Source organism: Phoxinus phoxinus (genome assembly GCF_949152265.1).
Source record: "Phoxinus phoxinus genome assembly, chromosome: 15".
In the NCBI taxonomy this organism is placed as follows: domain Eukaryota; kingdom Metazoa; phylum Chordata; class Actinopteri; order Cypriniformes; family Leuciscidae; genus Phoxinus; species Phoxinus phoxinus.
Genome location: NC_136890.1, coordinates 4687855 through 4704249, shown reverse-complemented (window position 1 = coordinate 4704249; position 16395 = coordinate 4687855). Strand labels below are relative to the sequence as shown.

General features: G+C 38.9%; 1 protein-coding gene across 3 annotated transcripts in view; it reads right to left on the bottom strand.

Moving 5' to 3' along the window:
* The window catches only part of LOC307012122 (fibroblast growth factor receptor 1-A), a 53251-nt gene extending 38543 nt beyond the window's left edge, over positions 1-14708 (bottom strand). The window contains exon 1 of one of the 3 annotated variants that reach the window (XM_079638412.1): positions 13962-14708. The gene's annotated coding sequence lies outside the window, so the exon portion shown is untranslated. The remainder of the gene's footprint in view (positions 1-13961) is intronic. The other 2 variants (XM_079638411.1, XM_079638410.1) reach the window with 2 other exon arrangements.
* Positions 14709-16395: the final 1687 nt, after the last annotated feature.

Sequence of the window (16395 nt, the reverse complement as noted above, 5' to 3'; positions counted from 1 at the left end):
GGGGCCCTGATATAACCATTCCAATGACTCCGAAGCTGTTCTGTTAAGGTAAGTTAAGCTAAAAAAAAAAACTAAAAAAAAAAATTGTTCACTTTTAATAGAAAAGAATCCCTGACAGAGAAAGAATTCCAGTAAAACTCTATAATAAGAGTCACAGAAACCCCTACATGCTTGAGCAGCACAGATCAAAGTTTCTTATAAACAGCCTGATAAAACTCTCCATCCATTTTAGCTGTAACCATGAAGCAGAAGAAAACATAACTTTGCTGAATAAGGTCAATACTGGAACAGCACGTCCTTTAAGAACTCAAGGATTCCAACCTCAGACTTTTCCACTACATCACTGTGTCTTTAATGAGTTTGCATCAACACAATCACCTTGAACAACAGTAAGCTAACGTGGCACTCTTTGATTTTAGTTCAATTATGTACTGAAGACAATGCAAACGCAGAAATTTGATTGCATAAACCTATTTATAGTGGAGAGAACTGTTGGGTCACTCCATCTGTTTGCTCTTACTAACACACGCAGTAAAACGCACAGAAACTCAAACACACTCTTCCAACCCTTCACAGATATCTGTCAACTCTGAGCTGGTTTAGACCCCAGCATGACCCCTTCACGCCATTTGTCCTAATAGCTATCGGAACTCCTCATTCAAACATCATTTGCACATTTCAACACACACCCCACTACGAGCGGATTGGTCTGAAAAAAATCAGCGTTTCACAATTCATCTGGCAGACGTTTTTCCTTCAGAATGTTTAGCTGTGGTAATCCGTGTGCCTTTGCTTGCATTCGGGATTTTGCTTCTAATTCACACATGTAAATAAATAAAAATAAATAAATAAATCTTAAAATGGTTAAAGCTAAAATGAAGCTAAAGGTTATATGAACCCTAGACTTTCTAAATAAACTACCGTAAATGAAATCTCAACTTACCATTTGTGCGGCTATTCAACTTTAACATAAGAAAAAAAGTCAGTGATGTCGTGAATTGTTTTGAATTCTCTGTGCGCAAGTTACAACTTAGCATAGTTTAGAAGAAAATGGGCACTAAGTTACAACTTATGCACTACTAAATATTTTTGCGTTGCACCATTATGCTTAGTTGAAGCGTAACTCTACGTATAAACTAAATATTTACTGAAGCCTCCGATCAGGAGGAGTAACGGTTGGAATAAAATAGCATCAATAAGCACTTGTTTTACCCGACAGACTTCAAGTCTTTAGACATTATGATAATTCTTACATTTACACTCACTAACAATTTAGGTAAAAGTACATTATGTGAAAAGATTGCTTTGCTCTTCAACACGAACCCATCCTACAAGAGCGCCACTGTGTGCATAGATCACTCTGTGTTGTGCATATGCCAAATAAAATCAGTCATAATCAATAAATGTAATTGCTTATGTTTTTTGTATCAGTATTTATTTAATGATCCTTATTGATTGCGTTTTAAATACAGTTTCTGAATGTTATTTACATAAAACATGTATTATGTTAATCATGATTAAGTAGTATCGTATTTAGCTAATATTTGGACGTTTTTACCATTAGTTACGGGAGACAAAAGAAGTTAGAAGGAAGTATAAACTGAAATTCACGGCATTTCAACAGCTTCTGCTCACATATTTGAAGGCTGCTATTGGATCGTTGAGGGTAAACGTCATATTATGTGACTACACATTACTTTACAGAGGGTTTACAACCTACTAGCTACGTTCTGCCTTAAGGACAAATTGTGCAACTGAATAAAGTACAGAGTTAGTTACAGACTAGCTAGTAGTTACTAAGCCTCTAGTGTGTGCTTTATGTTCAAATTTAAGAAAGAGCTTACGAACGGCTGGAGCAATCCAAGCATCATGCCTATTCAAACTGGACACATGCCATTCCATTTTAAGCCAAGTGCATTTCAAATGTAACTTCTATTAAATTACGGAATAAACCAAATCTGTAATTTATCTTACACCAATATCATTTCTTTCCTAGGTTCTAGGACCCATGCAAAAAGGTTAGTGCGTAATGCACTTGAGTCAAATATTTTACAGAATAATGTGATGAGATGTCCATCACCTTCACAGCTGCTCTAATTAGGACGAGCAATTTGGAAAAACACCAAGAAATGAGATTTGATACACATACAATTTTTCTCATTGAGTTTGGGTTGGTTTCATTTTTCAAGCTATGTCTGAAGCTTGAACAAACCAGAAGAACAGATGAGAGACGGTGTGGGACTCTGAGCTTGTGTCAGACACTGCAAAAGACACACACAACACCAATAATCATCTCCAGGATAAAAACATCCTTAAAAAAGCCCACACACATCATACTACATGGAAAAGAAGAAAACAAAGACCTACTAATGTAAATCTGTTCTGTTTCAGTAATATACCGAAGTGTAACAATATACAGTGCGATCGAGACATGACAAAACCAGGAAGCTCCCATTATAATCAAGGCGACATGGTGTAAATAAGAGATTTAGCCATCATCTTATTCTTATTGCAGTAAATTATTATTTTTAAGAAAGACAGTTCTTCTCAGCTTGTTTTGGATGTGTAGTAGAATATTGGCTGCACACAAAACTCAATATTGTATTACAATATCATATCATTTCGAATTTATTTCTCTTCAGTTTTTTTCTTTCTCAAAACGGAAAAAGGTTGAACACAGTCCATGGGAAACTCCCATCAGGACAGGTGAGCTAAGAGGAACCGGATACACTGAACAGCTACGATTTGCAATAAGTATCTTTAAACCTTCAGATGTTAGCTAATCCTTAGTTGATCGCTCTTTAACACACATGCTAGTTCTGTTTTTCAGCCATGGAATAGTGCTCTGATATTATTATCGCAGAAAACATGTTTGAATTCCTTATCCTCTATAGACATCCTCTCCAATATTGCATCCATTCAATCTGTAAAAAATCACAACTAAACGTATTGTTTTCTCAGTGTAGTCTTTTTACTGATGCAACAGGTCAAGTTTACATGGCTGGAACGACTAATGTACCCTACACTAGTTTTAACTGTTAAACGCGTTTAATTAATATGCTTTTGGGGAAACAAAAATGGTAGTTTAAGAAAATCACAAACCAGAAGGCTTAGTTTATGACTAAATTACTTGGCTGAGATTCCGCTGATGTAAATGTTTGAACATTTTTTTTAAACAAGTTCTGTTTACGTGAACTATTTCTAAGTAAAACAAACAGCAGAACAAACATTCAGCTGATTATATTTAAAGTCTTTTCCACGGTGTTCACTTAGAGAGGGAAAGACACAGCAGACGAGAGAGAGAGAGAGAGAGAGAGAGAGAGAGAGAGAGAGAGAGAGAGAGAGAGAGAGAGAGAGAGAGAGAGAGAGAGAGAGAGAGAGAGAGAGAGAGAGAGAGAGAGAGAGAGAGAGAGATTTTACAAGTACTTTATTAAAACAGTTGCAAAAAAACAACAACAACACTCAATCAGATAAAATCACATTACATCAACACACTCTTAAAAGTTATATTATTCTCTACAACAGAGCAGAGTACCTCTTTGTGACACCAAATATTGGAAAATTTTCCGAGATCGTTCATCAAACTGTAGTAATTAAAATCTATTCTTAAACGTGATTTCAACATTTTGACAAATACAAACACAGCATCATCATCTGTAGATCCTTCAACCTTATTTCGTCTACTCATATACACAGCCATCTTTGCTCTCCCCAAAATGAAATTAAAGAGTTGACACTGCTCTCTCTTTTTTTGTGAATACCTATAACCTAAAATAAACAACTGTTTGGAAAAAACTACATCAAACAATTTAAAAAGATCTTCCAACATAGAGAACAGTGGCACAAGACGACAACAGTCCATGAAGCAGTGAAAAACTGTCTCACGAAGAGTGCAAAAAGGACAGTCATGATTAATATCAGGGTTCAAAACAGAGATAAAAGAATTAACAGCCACTGCTGTATGTAAAACTCTCCATTGCAAATCAGCAACTTTCTTCAACAATGGTGGTTTATACAGCGCCCTCCATTCAGGTCCAACACCATCTACCAGACCCAAGCGAGCTCTCCATGGAGTGTCAATTTTACCATTTAGTTTATCTTTATTCAAAATTTTCACAATCAATCTATATAACAATTTCTTGTCAGCATCATGAACAGACAAACAGGGATTATTGATTCCTAAGAAAAAACCTGTACAGTCCTTAAAGTCTGGGAGAATCTTCACCAAAGGAAAAACATCATCAACACTATAATGAACAGAACCATCACAATAAAAATGCAACAATGTGCGTTCAGAGTCTGTTAAAACCTCTTTCCACTTTTTTAGCAACAACTCAATCATGCGAATAGAGTGTACCTTTACATGAGAAGCAAGTAGAAGCGCATTGTCCATGTTTGCACCTGTAAAATGAATTACATGTCCCAAAGTCACTACATTAGCCAAACAGAACTGTTTGAGTAAACTGGGACCTAGTTGACAAGCTGCACTCAAACGGGTCCCATACACAACTGGCTCTTGAAGAAGCCAGTACAGTGAGCTGTGATGTTCTGTCCTCTCCGTCTTAAATAGATTCCAGACTTTTAACAGTCCACGGTAGAAACTCGGCAAACCACTGGTGTTGAGCTGTTTTAAGTCCATCAGAAACAATGTTCTGTCTAGGCCAAGTCCACCTAGCTGGTTCAGAATAGTGCATGCCAGTGGTCTCCACACCAGGTCTGCGGGACCACACAGGAACCTCTGCACAAACTGGAAGCGAAAAGTCGCCCCTCTACTGTTCAGATGAATTACGCCTTGTCCTCCTTCATCTTTCGGCAAAAACAACACACTTTGAGGCGTCCAATGCAGACGATCCCAGAAGAAATCAACAAGAAGTGCCTGAATCTTTGGTAGCAGGTCTGGAGGAGGATCAACACACGATAAACGATGCCATAAAGTGGATGAAATCAGGTTGTTAATGACAAGAACTCTACCTCGATAAGACATCTTTGGTAAAATCCACTTCCATCTAGCAAAACAACCTTTAGTTTTTTCAAGAACATTATCCCAGTTTTTAAGGACAAAGGTTTCTTCACCCAAAAAAACACCTAAATATTTTAACCCCCCCTCTGTCTTCCAATTTAGCCCCACAGGCAAATTAAACTTTTTCTCCATCACTCCTATACAGAGAGCTTCACTTTTGCTCCAGTTTACTCTGGCTGAAGAAATTATACCAAATTGAACTATCACATTTGTCAGTATATCAATATCTTGTTGATTATCAACAATGATGACTAAATCATCCGCATACGCAGATAGCTTTAAGGGTATATTGCACCCTGGTAAAATCACACCTTTTAAAACAGATCTAAGTTTATGTAATAAGGGTTCAAACGCCAGAGAATACAACATGCCAGAGAGGGCACAGCCCTGCCTAATTCCCCGCTGGACCTGGAAAGGAGCGCTCAAAACACCATTGATTTTTAAAACACTCTGCACATCACAGTACAACGTCTTGATCTTGTTAATAAAATCAGAAGTAAAACCAAACGCACTCATTGTTTCCCATAAATATTTATGTTCAACGCGGTCAAACGCTTTTTCCTGATCAATAGAAACTAATCCCATTTTAAGACCAAAAAGCTTAGAGATTTCTAACAAGTCTCGGATAAGAACAATATTATCATAAATCAGCCTGCCAGGAACGCAATAGGTTTGATCAGGCAAAATTACTTGTTCCATAACTTTACTAAGTCTGTTGGCCAACACTTTGGAGAGTATCTTATAATCAGTGCAAAGCAGGGACACAGGTCTCCAGTTTTTTATAAGCTGCAGGTCACCTTTCTTTGGCAGCAGGGTAAGAACTGCCCTCCTGCAACTTAAAGGCAGAAGTCCATTGGCTAAGCTATCTTTCAGCACTGCCAGAAGATCTTCTCCAATTAAAAACCAAAAAAACTTATAAAAATCTACTGGTAGACCATCTAATCCAGGAGATTTTCTGCTCTGCATACTCTGCAACGCTACATACAGTTCACCAAGGGAAATATCTGAATCCAGCACAACGTTACTTTCTTGTGCAACCTGGGGCAGACCAGTATAAAAACTCTGAGCTAACATCGGCTCTTCTTGGTGTTCACATTTATACAGTTCACAGTAAAAGCTGACAGCATGTTTACGAATAGCAGCATGATCAGACAACACATGCCCAGCATCAGACTTTAAACCATGAATGTATCTCTTTTGACCGTTTTTCTGCTCCAATCCAAAGAAAAAGTGTGATGGAACATCCATTTCTACCACATTTTTAAAACGGGACCTAATAAGAGCCCCTTGTGCTGATACCCCAAGCAGGTTCGTTAAAACAGTCTTTTTGACCTCAAGAGCTTCAAAATACTGTTGATCTTTTGTGGCCTCAGCCAAAACCTGGAGCTCCTCTACTTCAGACTCCAGAGCTTTCACTGACTTCAATAACACTTTGGTGACATTACAATTATATTGCTGACACAGCTGTTTTGTTTGAACTTTTCCAAAGTCCCACCATTGTTGTAGAGACACAAAATCATTTTTTATACTTTGATGATTTTTCCAAAAAGATACAAAAATGTCTTTAAAATTTTTATCTTCTAATAAAGCTGTATTAAAATGCCAATAGGCACTACTGGGCTTTACACACTTCAAAAAGACACAAATCAAGACAAGTGAGTGATCAGAAAACCCAACAGGGCTAATAAAGCAGTTTTTAACAACATTAGAATGATATTTAAAACAATAAAAACGATCGAGTCTGGCCATAGACAATAAATTGTCTTTACAGTGAGTCCAGGTATACTGCCTTTGATTAGCATGTAACCCTCTCCACACATCATATAACTCATGAGTCTCTAACAGTTGAATGAGACGTGTGCGGGAGGCCGGATGAGGCTCGACATGATTCCTGTCAAGTCTACTCTCTGTACAATTCCAGTCTCCACCTATAAATAAGAACTCTTTATCATTACAATCTCTAATAACATCGTTTACAGTTTCCAAAAAAGACAATCTCTCTTTACCAACAGCTGGAGCATATACAGTGATAAACACGAGTTGTAAATTTTCATATATTACTCTGACTTTTAACAGTCGGCCTTTAATCATCTCTTCACATTCAACAGAGTGAGGATTGAAACCTTTGGAAAAAAGAACACCCACTCCACAACTATTGCTAGATTTGTGACTTAAAAAAACATCACCCTCCCATTCTCTCTTCCAATCAACTTCGTTATCAACAGTACTATGCGTCTCTTGTACAAAGATAACGTCCAATTTTTTAAGGGAGCACAGTCTGAAAAATGAAGCTCTTTTTCCTTCATCTCTAGCTCCATTCAAATTCAGACTGCCTATTTTTAACTCACTCATTAGAAAAAAGAAAAAAAGAAAACCAAAAGAGGAACAAACAAAAAACAAATTAAAAAAACTAAACATATTCGTCATCTTGTAGCTGTCTTTTAACTTTCAAAACAAGTTTCTTTAAACGATAAAGTTCCTGATTAGTAAAAACTTTCTCCCCTGCACTTTCAGAAGTTCTTCGAAACATTTTGACTGAATCAATGAAAAGCTGTAGATCAGGAAACACACTCTCAAGCTTAACATTCCTAGCTCCTTTAGTACTCATGAGAAACTTCTTAATACTCAACATAGAGTAACCACTTCCTACCAGGGGCAAAGACTGCGAGGAAACTATCGAGTCTGCTTCAGAGTCTACCTCAACATCACTAGAAGTCTCTTTGTCAGATTTGTAATCTACAAGCATCTCACTTTCTTCAGTCAACTCTACTTCTTTCCGAGTGCTACTGGCCTTCTCCTCCTCATTCTCACGCTGTTGGCTGTTCTCAACTGGAGAAGGAGCCTGAAAAAGCTCTTCATTTGTCCGCGTTGATCTTTTATTTTGTTCGAACTTTTGAGCTTTGTGTGATTTTATTGCATCGGATTCATTCCGTTTTTGTCCCTGAGAATATTTTAATTCACTCTGCTTTTGTCTCTGAGTTTCACTCGATTCACTCTGCTTTTGTCCCTGAGTTTCACTCGATTCACTCTGCTTTTGTCCCTGAGTTTCACTCGATTCACTCTGCTTTTGTCCCTGAGTTTCACTCGATTCACTCTGCTTTTGTCCCTGAGTTTCACTCGATTCACTCTGCTTTTGTCCCTGAGTTTCACTCGATTCACTCTGCTTTTGTCCCTGAGTTTCACTCGATTCACTCTGCTTTTGTCCCTGAGAAAATTTAGAATCACTCTGTTTTTCTCCCTTAGTTACAATTAATTTACTCCGTTTTTGTCCCTGAGTTTCAATTGATTTGCTCCGTTTTTGTCCCTGCAATTCACTTACAACATTCTGTTTTTGTCCTTGTAAATTATTTGTTTTGTCCAAAATTTGTCTCTGGGATTTACTTGACTCACCCTGTTCTACTGCCTTGTTAATCTCAGCAGGGAATTTTTCTGGGCATGATCTTATAAGATGACCCTCCAGTCCACACCCAAAACATTTCATTTTCTCAGACGTTACATAAACGTTGTAATCATAATCATCCACTTTGAACTTGAACACTAATTTTAACTCTTCATTGTTGTTTTTAAGAATCATAAAAACCTGCCTTCTAAAAGAAACAACATGCTTCAAATGCGGAGATTTACAGCCAAGGCCAATTGTTTTAATCGGCGACATTATCTGCCCATGTCTTGAAAGCTCCCTCTCTAGCATTTCATTACTAATGAACGGAGGGACTTGCGACAAAATGATCTTTTTTGCCGGATTAACGAGCGGCACCGCTTGAACCAAGATCTCCTTGATCGTTACACCTTGCTCAACAATTGTTGCAACTTTATCAAAGCTATCTAAAAAAATCACAACTCCGTTGTTCATCCTAGACGCGGATTTAACGCTATCATAACCAACAACCCCCCCGACTGCCAAAGCGCAATCCTCAACAGAACAGTCTATAGTTGGACAAAGTTTAAAAGCATGTCGGCGCGTGAGCGTTTCCAGCCCCACGCCAACAACACCGCGAACCGGCATGACTCCCAGTCACACCGGCCGTCGCCGCCACCAAACAAAACTAAACCACTTTAAGCTACACCACTAACGATAACAGATATATTAAATAAGACTAACACAACATAGAAAAAAGATAGAAAACAACACTCACGCAAAACAACCACGCTCCCACTCTCGCATCCACTCGCCCAACTTCCGCTCAGAGAGAGAGAGAGAGAGAGAGAGAGAGAGAGAGAGAGAGAGAGAGAGAGAGAGAGAGAGAGAGAGAGAGAGAATGGAATAAAGAGAAATAGGCCAAGTCAAGTGGAAAGAGAAGTTAGTACCCTAATTAATGAACCCCGGCATGTTTTTCTCTCTCTGATCATTGGAGGGGAACATGGCGAGAGCGTATAGCAGGCCCAGCTCATTACTACTGGAGCGGAACATTCCAGAGAACAGCATTGGTTTGTGTCGGAGACGGGACGCCTGACCTCACTCATTCCAGTGCCGGTGGGAGCCAGAGCCATAGCCGGCCCACCAAACCTAGAGTCTCCAGACTGCCACTCCATAGGGAGGCTATTAGGGCCGGGCTGATGAACATACCTGCAAAACTCTTTACTAGCCGCATTTCCATTAGGCTACCCTTCAGATTACACGAATTGAAAATACGGCCAATGAAAACGCGTCAATTGCGCAAAAACTTTTTTTTTTAACGTTTTTACTCTCGCATGAGGTGGTTTTTCAGGCTATTCTATAAGGAATATTTGGCAAAACTGCAATGGAAACAGTTTTTGCGCATTTACAGATCACCTGGCGTAGATGGCGCATTTGTTTGGACAGAAGACGAGACAGAGTTCTTTATTAAACTCATAAAAGACAAAAGTATTACGGGAATACTGGATTCTAAACAACAAAGAAATGCCACAATTTCTCAAGAGCTTGAAGCAGAAGGAGAAGAAACACTCATATGTGTCGCTCACAGTATAAGGGTCTTTCCTTGACATTAATGCTGTGATAACACGCCTACGTCTCCTTCCATTAATAATAATGGCTAGTGCGGCGGCTGCGATATACGTAAACGTACCAAAATTTTCGATTGCGAGAAGAAAAATTACATTTTAGTCACATAACATTGGTTCATGGAAACGCCATCATTTCGCAGTAGATTTTTATCGACATTTAGAAAATATCACAAGAGTCTTGCGCAAATCTGTAATTAGAGATGCACCGATTGATCGGCTGGTGACGGGAACTGGCCGATTTTCACGTGATCGGCCGGTCAAGTCTGACATTTGCACAGAATTTGCATGTCTAGTGTGTTTTAACAAGAACTGGAGTAGGCTATGTCAGAAAAGAAAATTTACCTATTTAAACTTGTTTTTATTATTCAGTTTGGGTGAAAGGATATTGTCTTTTATAAAAAAAAAATATATATAGTAAATATATATTTGTGTGTGCTGTAAAGTGGTTAGAGAAAATGAAATTGGAATCGGCTAAAATCGGTATAGGCAGGTCAAACTCAATGAAAAATCGGAATAGGCCAAGAAAATTGTAATCGGTATATCTCTATCTGTAATGGAAACGCGCATACGGTTCCCTCTTTTCCATCTTGATTTTTCCAATATCCCTTCTCTTCCAAAGCTCTAATTTGCCTTTGGCTAAGCCACGCCCTAGAATGTAGATTGACCAATCACAGCGCAGCCAAGAACAAGCTCCCACAGAGGGTCTGACACTTTTTCACAGCGCTCCATTGACTTCAACGCAGGCGGCTCATATTTTTGGTCTCGGCAGGCTATTACCGTCGTAGTTTTATCAAAAATATGGTTAAACGTTGTGCCTGGGGCATTTGTAACACAGATACGCGTTGGAGGAGAGAGGTTGGAGGGGGGTGTCCGTTTTTTCCCCTTACCAAAACCGAAGTAAAATACTGAGCCTCCGTCTCCATTAGGATATGCGGTGGTTCATTTTTTGACTGTGACCGTTATGCTTTTGCCTCTATTTGGATGCCTTGTTGTTGCTTGCGCTTCGCCGGTATGTCTTGAATATAGCCTTCGAACGCACACTGCATCCCCTTCTGCCTACTTCTATCGGACACTTTATTTGCTGCTTTATAAAAGTTTGATAAAATTTCAGCAGGAAGAGCCGTCACAGCATAAGCCATGTTGATACCAAACCAGAGCCCAGATTAAGTTGTCGGAGGTAGCAACAGTAACTAAGGGGGGCGGGGCTTAGCCAAAGGTGAATTCTCCTCTAAACTCAGTCTCTTTTCCGGACTGTTCTTGAAAAAAACGAGATCCCGGATGAGCCCCCAACAAAACTAAATCTGGTGTTGAAAAGGACATCGTATTAAACCCTAATCTTTCATATGCAAAAAATATATATATGTTTTAAGACAACTAAGGCAGCCATTTTGCTTTGTCACAGATGTGTTGATGTAAACAACATAAGGCATTGTAACGCATCTCTCCATTTTGAGACCTAACTCCTCCTAAAGTTTCATGCTAAAGCTCTCAGACTGTTGTGTAATAGTAACTTTCCTTTTAAAAGTGCTGGGCGATGGTTTACTGTGCCAGCCCAGCCCTGCCAGCCCAGTAAATTAGAGGGCAAAGAATTCCTCTTCTCTCCAAACTCTTAACAGCACTTCCACCGGAAGAACAACCACAGCACAGCGCGCCTTTTCTCCTTCATCCATTTGCTTCCTTTCATTTCACTATAAAATCACTACAAGATCAACACAACAAACCAAAACGAGTGTTTAGGACCGTATGCAGAACACGAAGGCTGGCTCAAATCATTGCGCTCAGTAAACTCTGACTCAAATACATCCATTATTATCCAGAAATGCACAGTAAACTAGCTTACTGACTTTATGATTAATACAACTCAAAACTGTCAATGCCATATTCCTCTAATGATGCTTTGCAAAATACTCTTACTTCACCAGATGAACCAGTGACCTGTCTGGAGCGGCTAACAGTAAAATCACTGGTCAGATCCTGAGGGACGAGCAGCCATAATGATTTCCCCTCTAATTTAAGTAATTGATGTAATTATAGACTTAAACAACTACATTTTCACAAGGTCGGTTACAGTTCTTCAGCACTGGTTGAAAAGAAAACTAGCAACAACAACAACAAAAACTTTCAAATGAAAGCACTAAATGAATATACATGGACCGAACACTGAGCTTTATGTTCAGAGGAAAAATAGTTTCAGGATTTAAATGAAATTCCAGAAATACAAGCTACTATATGGTTCTTGCACAAACTGCCTGAAAATGTTCATATCTAATTGACTGTAGTTTGCTCACATTTCTGCATCGACTTGCAACAACTCCGGGTCAAGTCTGCGCATGCAGTCGCCAGCCAGCATGTCGCCATTCATAAACCACTTTGCTTTTCCATCATGTTCTTCACACCGGTGGAAAGGTGGAGACTGTCCGTGAATGTCTTTACTTGAAATTGCAATGGTGACTTAACAGCAGGGAGAGTATTTAAAAGCTCAACTAGAAGAAAGGATGCAAGTAGGCTATATGCAACTTTGATGTAAAGCTTCAATGATTAGAAAGTTCTAGACTGAGCTGAACAGTCAAAGACTGAAGTGTGTGTGTGTGTGTGTGTGTGTGTGTGTGTGTGTGTGGGGGGGGGGGGTATTTTGCACTACTCTGAAATTATCTAGTGAGTGATGAGGAAGAAAAAGGGAGTGACACTGTGAGGTGGGTGCAGAATTATTTAGCTATGTACAACGTGACAGAACAAAAGCTCTATAGCACAACTAACTACGACTCAAGATTATTGAATTAATTTCGGTGAAAACATACATTTCTTTACCTGCCCAAAAGCCCTATAGGACAACAAGACTCAAGCTTGTTGAATTAATTTCTGTGAAAAACGTATGTCACTGCCCAAATAAAGACATAAATGTGACTTTCAACTAGAGAGGCATTTTTTTCTGTCTTTGAAATGCTGAAAGGTGTCTTTTAACAATGTGTGGTTTTTTTACTGAATTATCCTTCTGGCATAGTGCCATCCAAACTCATACCTCAGTATAGTTATGTTGTTTGTCTCTTTTTTTTACTGTGGGAAGATAAACAACTGCAAGAATAAACCTGCCTTCACATCAAGATAACAGGCATTTATTTTGGGAAAGGGAATCTGCAAAATCTCAGGGATGAAGGGCCAATAACGCATGAAAACACTGATTTACAAAATAATAACACCGGTAATAATAATTAAAACAGTGCAGGGGCAAAATGAAAAGTAACCGTCAGGGTCCCAAATAACTAGGGAAAAATCATTAGCCTATCAAAAAAAACTAAAGCTTATAAGCTCTTCACATGCTGAACACAATAACACCTTTTCCACAGAAGCCATAGGCCTAAGTGAAACAGAAATCCAATATCTTTAAGCTAAATATGCTTAGATATTCCAATCGATTTTGAAAACATTATTTCGATGTACTGTCCTCCTGGGTGGCTTCAAATGTGAGATGATGCGCGAGAGCGCGCGTGACAGTAGGCTACAGGCACGCGCATCAACTCACTCTCATAAAAACATCAGATTTGGGGCCATTTGATGATGAAAGCTAATGAGATCCCACAGCGTAGGCTACTCAAACGAAAATCGTAAGGAAAAAAAATATAATAATATTATTAAAGCCGGTCAGGCTCAATATTAACATTTAAACAAACTGCCCAGTCAAAATGACTTTCCGTCCAAATACATTTTAAAGTGATTTAAAGAAGGGCCTATTTTGGTTTCTCACCGAATAAAATTAAAATGCTTAGAATAACGTTGTAAGATGAGTAGACAAAAAAAACGAAAAACACAACTGTCATCAAACTCTTCCCAACAGTGTTTTTATACCGTCCTAGCGTTTTCATAAAACCTCTACTAGAATTATTAAAATCACTAAAACAGCAAAGCATAGTATTTGATTACAGACTCTAGCTAGAGTCCATTTACAGGCGTTACTCACCTTTTTCTTTCTGAAGCAAATCCTTTCTGAAAAGAGTCAATCCCAGATCAGATTCAGAAGTTCCTAGAATACAGGCTCGCAGAAACAGTCAATGGACGAAACTCCACATGTCTTCCAATGTTGTAAGTTTAGCCTTTTTTAGTTTTCATTAAACCACTCGGATGTTACTCGTTCGACTCGCCTGAGTGATAATCGTTTGAAATCAGTGAAAATATTCGGCGGAGACGCGTGCTCGTAGGCTACTACTAAAGATCGCGTGAAGATGATTTCGTTAAGTGTTATAGGCTAACGTTAAGGTTTAAGACTCACTCATAACACCAACAACCCGATTTTCGACCGTGTTCGTCCGTTTTTCTTTTAAAAATCCCACCCGTGTGGATTTTGTTTTGTTTGCGCTCGTGCGACAAGGAGGTAGAGGGGAAAAAACTTTTACCCCAGTCGCTACTTCGGTCGAAAGTCAAAACTAACCAAAACGATCAAATGCGCTTTTACTTGAGTCGCAGTCCTCTGTATAAATCGGTCTAGCTTCGGGAAACTAACTTCACTTTTGAGTGTTTGCACTGGTTTGTAGATAGTCCGTATCGTCGTCCTCCCCCAGCACTACAGAGGATACAGCTGCGAGATTCCGCACTCATGGATGGAGGAGTGTGTGTGTGCAGAAAGACCTGACTCCCCCTCCATCACTCCAACACCTCAGGACTACCAAACAGCTCGCCCAGTGCATCCTGGGATTGTAGTTTCTGTCACACTGAGCCCCTCAAAAAAATGGCTTAAAAGAAAAACAATAACATTCTACATTTCTTTTGCAATTATATTACATTACATAGAGACACAAGAAAGTTACAGACTGGTTAAAGTCCCCATGAAATAAAAATTGAAGTTTTTTTTGGCTTTTAGTATGCATATGTTCGCCATACTGTTGTCTATAAGCTAGTGTGCTCCAAAAACAATGACAAAATTCACATTTAGAAGATATAAGCGTTCAAAACTTAGAGTCTCTCACTTTTGTCAATATGATTGAGTCGCCGCAAACCAGAAAACGTATCAAACCCATTTTAATTCTGCACAGAATGCTGTTTTAAAATTATTTGAGGGAGATTAGGAGGAGAAACGGTTAGAGAATTGGAGGAAACGGCGGTTTTACAGACTCAACGGCTCGGGCTAAGCTGTGATATAAACTAAATGCTATTAGCTATTTTTAAAAAGGGGAGGAGCTGGTCGATATGTCCCGCCCACATTGAATAATGCTGCGCATTTCAAGGCACTTCAGTGGGCCTTAATGTCCATGTTATGCATCAACTACCCATTGAAATAAATACGATAATATTCAAAATTCTTTAAAGACATTATTAGGTAAATGACTGATAAGTCTCCTTTCTTTGTCCTCCATTGATAAAGCTGTTCCGTTCATTCTTTATGTGTGTATGCATGTGTGACAACAATGTCCACACACCCCTAACACGGTTTGTGTTTGCATAGTGAAGATGACCACAACAAAGTCAAGAGTTTGCAAACGTATTATCTCAACAGCAGGAAAAGGTTCGATCAAGCTCCAGATAACATCTCCTCTTTTATTTCAAACTTCAATTAGTTCAAGAGTACTTTAGCGTAGAAAACATCCGTGGGTCCAGGAAGCATCCAGTGCAGCCATTGTTGGGGGTCGATGTGTGGATGGGGGGTGTACATTGTCCTGGCTCCTGGTGAGGGTTATGTTCTCTACCTTATTTGGGCTCAGGAGAGAACATAACAGTTTTGTCCTGTGGATTTTTGTGATTGACCTGGGTAGCAGAGATGCATTTGTCAAGTACAAAAGTAAACATGTTAAAAGGTAAAGATAGAAATATTGCAATACAACAAACAAGTTCAAAACTGTTCTTAGAAACAACAAAACGGGTTCTTCTGAAATTTCAATTTAGACATTGTTTATTTGTTTGCCAATGTTCTGTTCACAGTTGTAAGGTTTCACCAGAGGGCTTGAGGTGACAATTTTCTCTCTACTAAAACATTTATTGGCCCAATTTGCTCTCCAAATAACAGCAAAGTCCAAGAAAGAGACAGCAGACGCCTGTGTGACACACCATTTATGTTCCAATAGGGCCTCGGGACTGATGTTTTTCTTTTATAAAACATATTCTTTTTATGTTTTATTGAAACATCAGTTACTTTAACATGATTGTTTTCCTAGTGACAGAGGAATGACTCTACATTAGACCATCAAGTGGTTTAGTCATCCCGAACCCCACTTATGAGACCAGATGCTGGTAAGACCCAATAGATACATTTCCTGAAATGAAGAAGGGTTCCTCTGAGCTTATTTTCCACAATGGCAAAAGCCTAGGAATAAATCTATCTAATTGTCAGCTAGCCCCCCTCTTGTTCTTCAGGCAAGCAAGCAGGCAGCTGAATCTGAAAGGGTCCCATTGACTTACTAAAG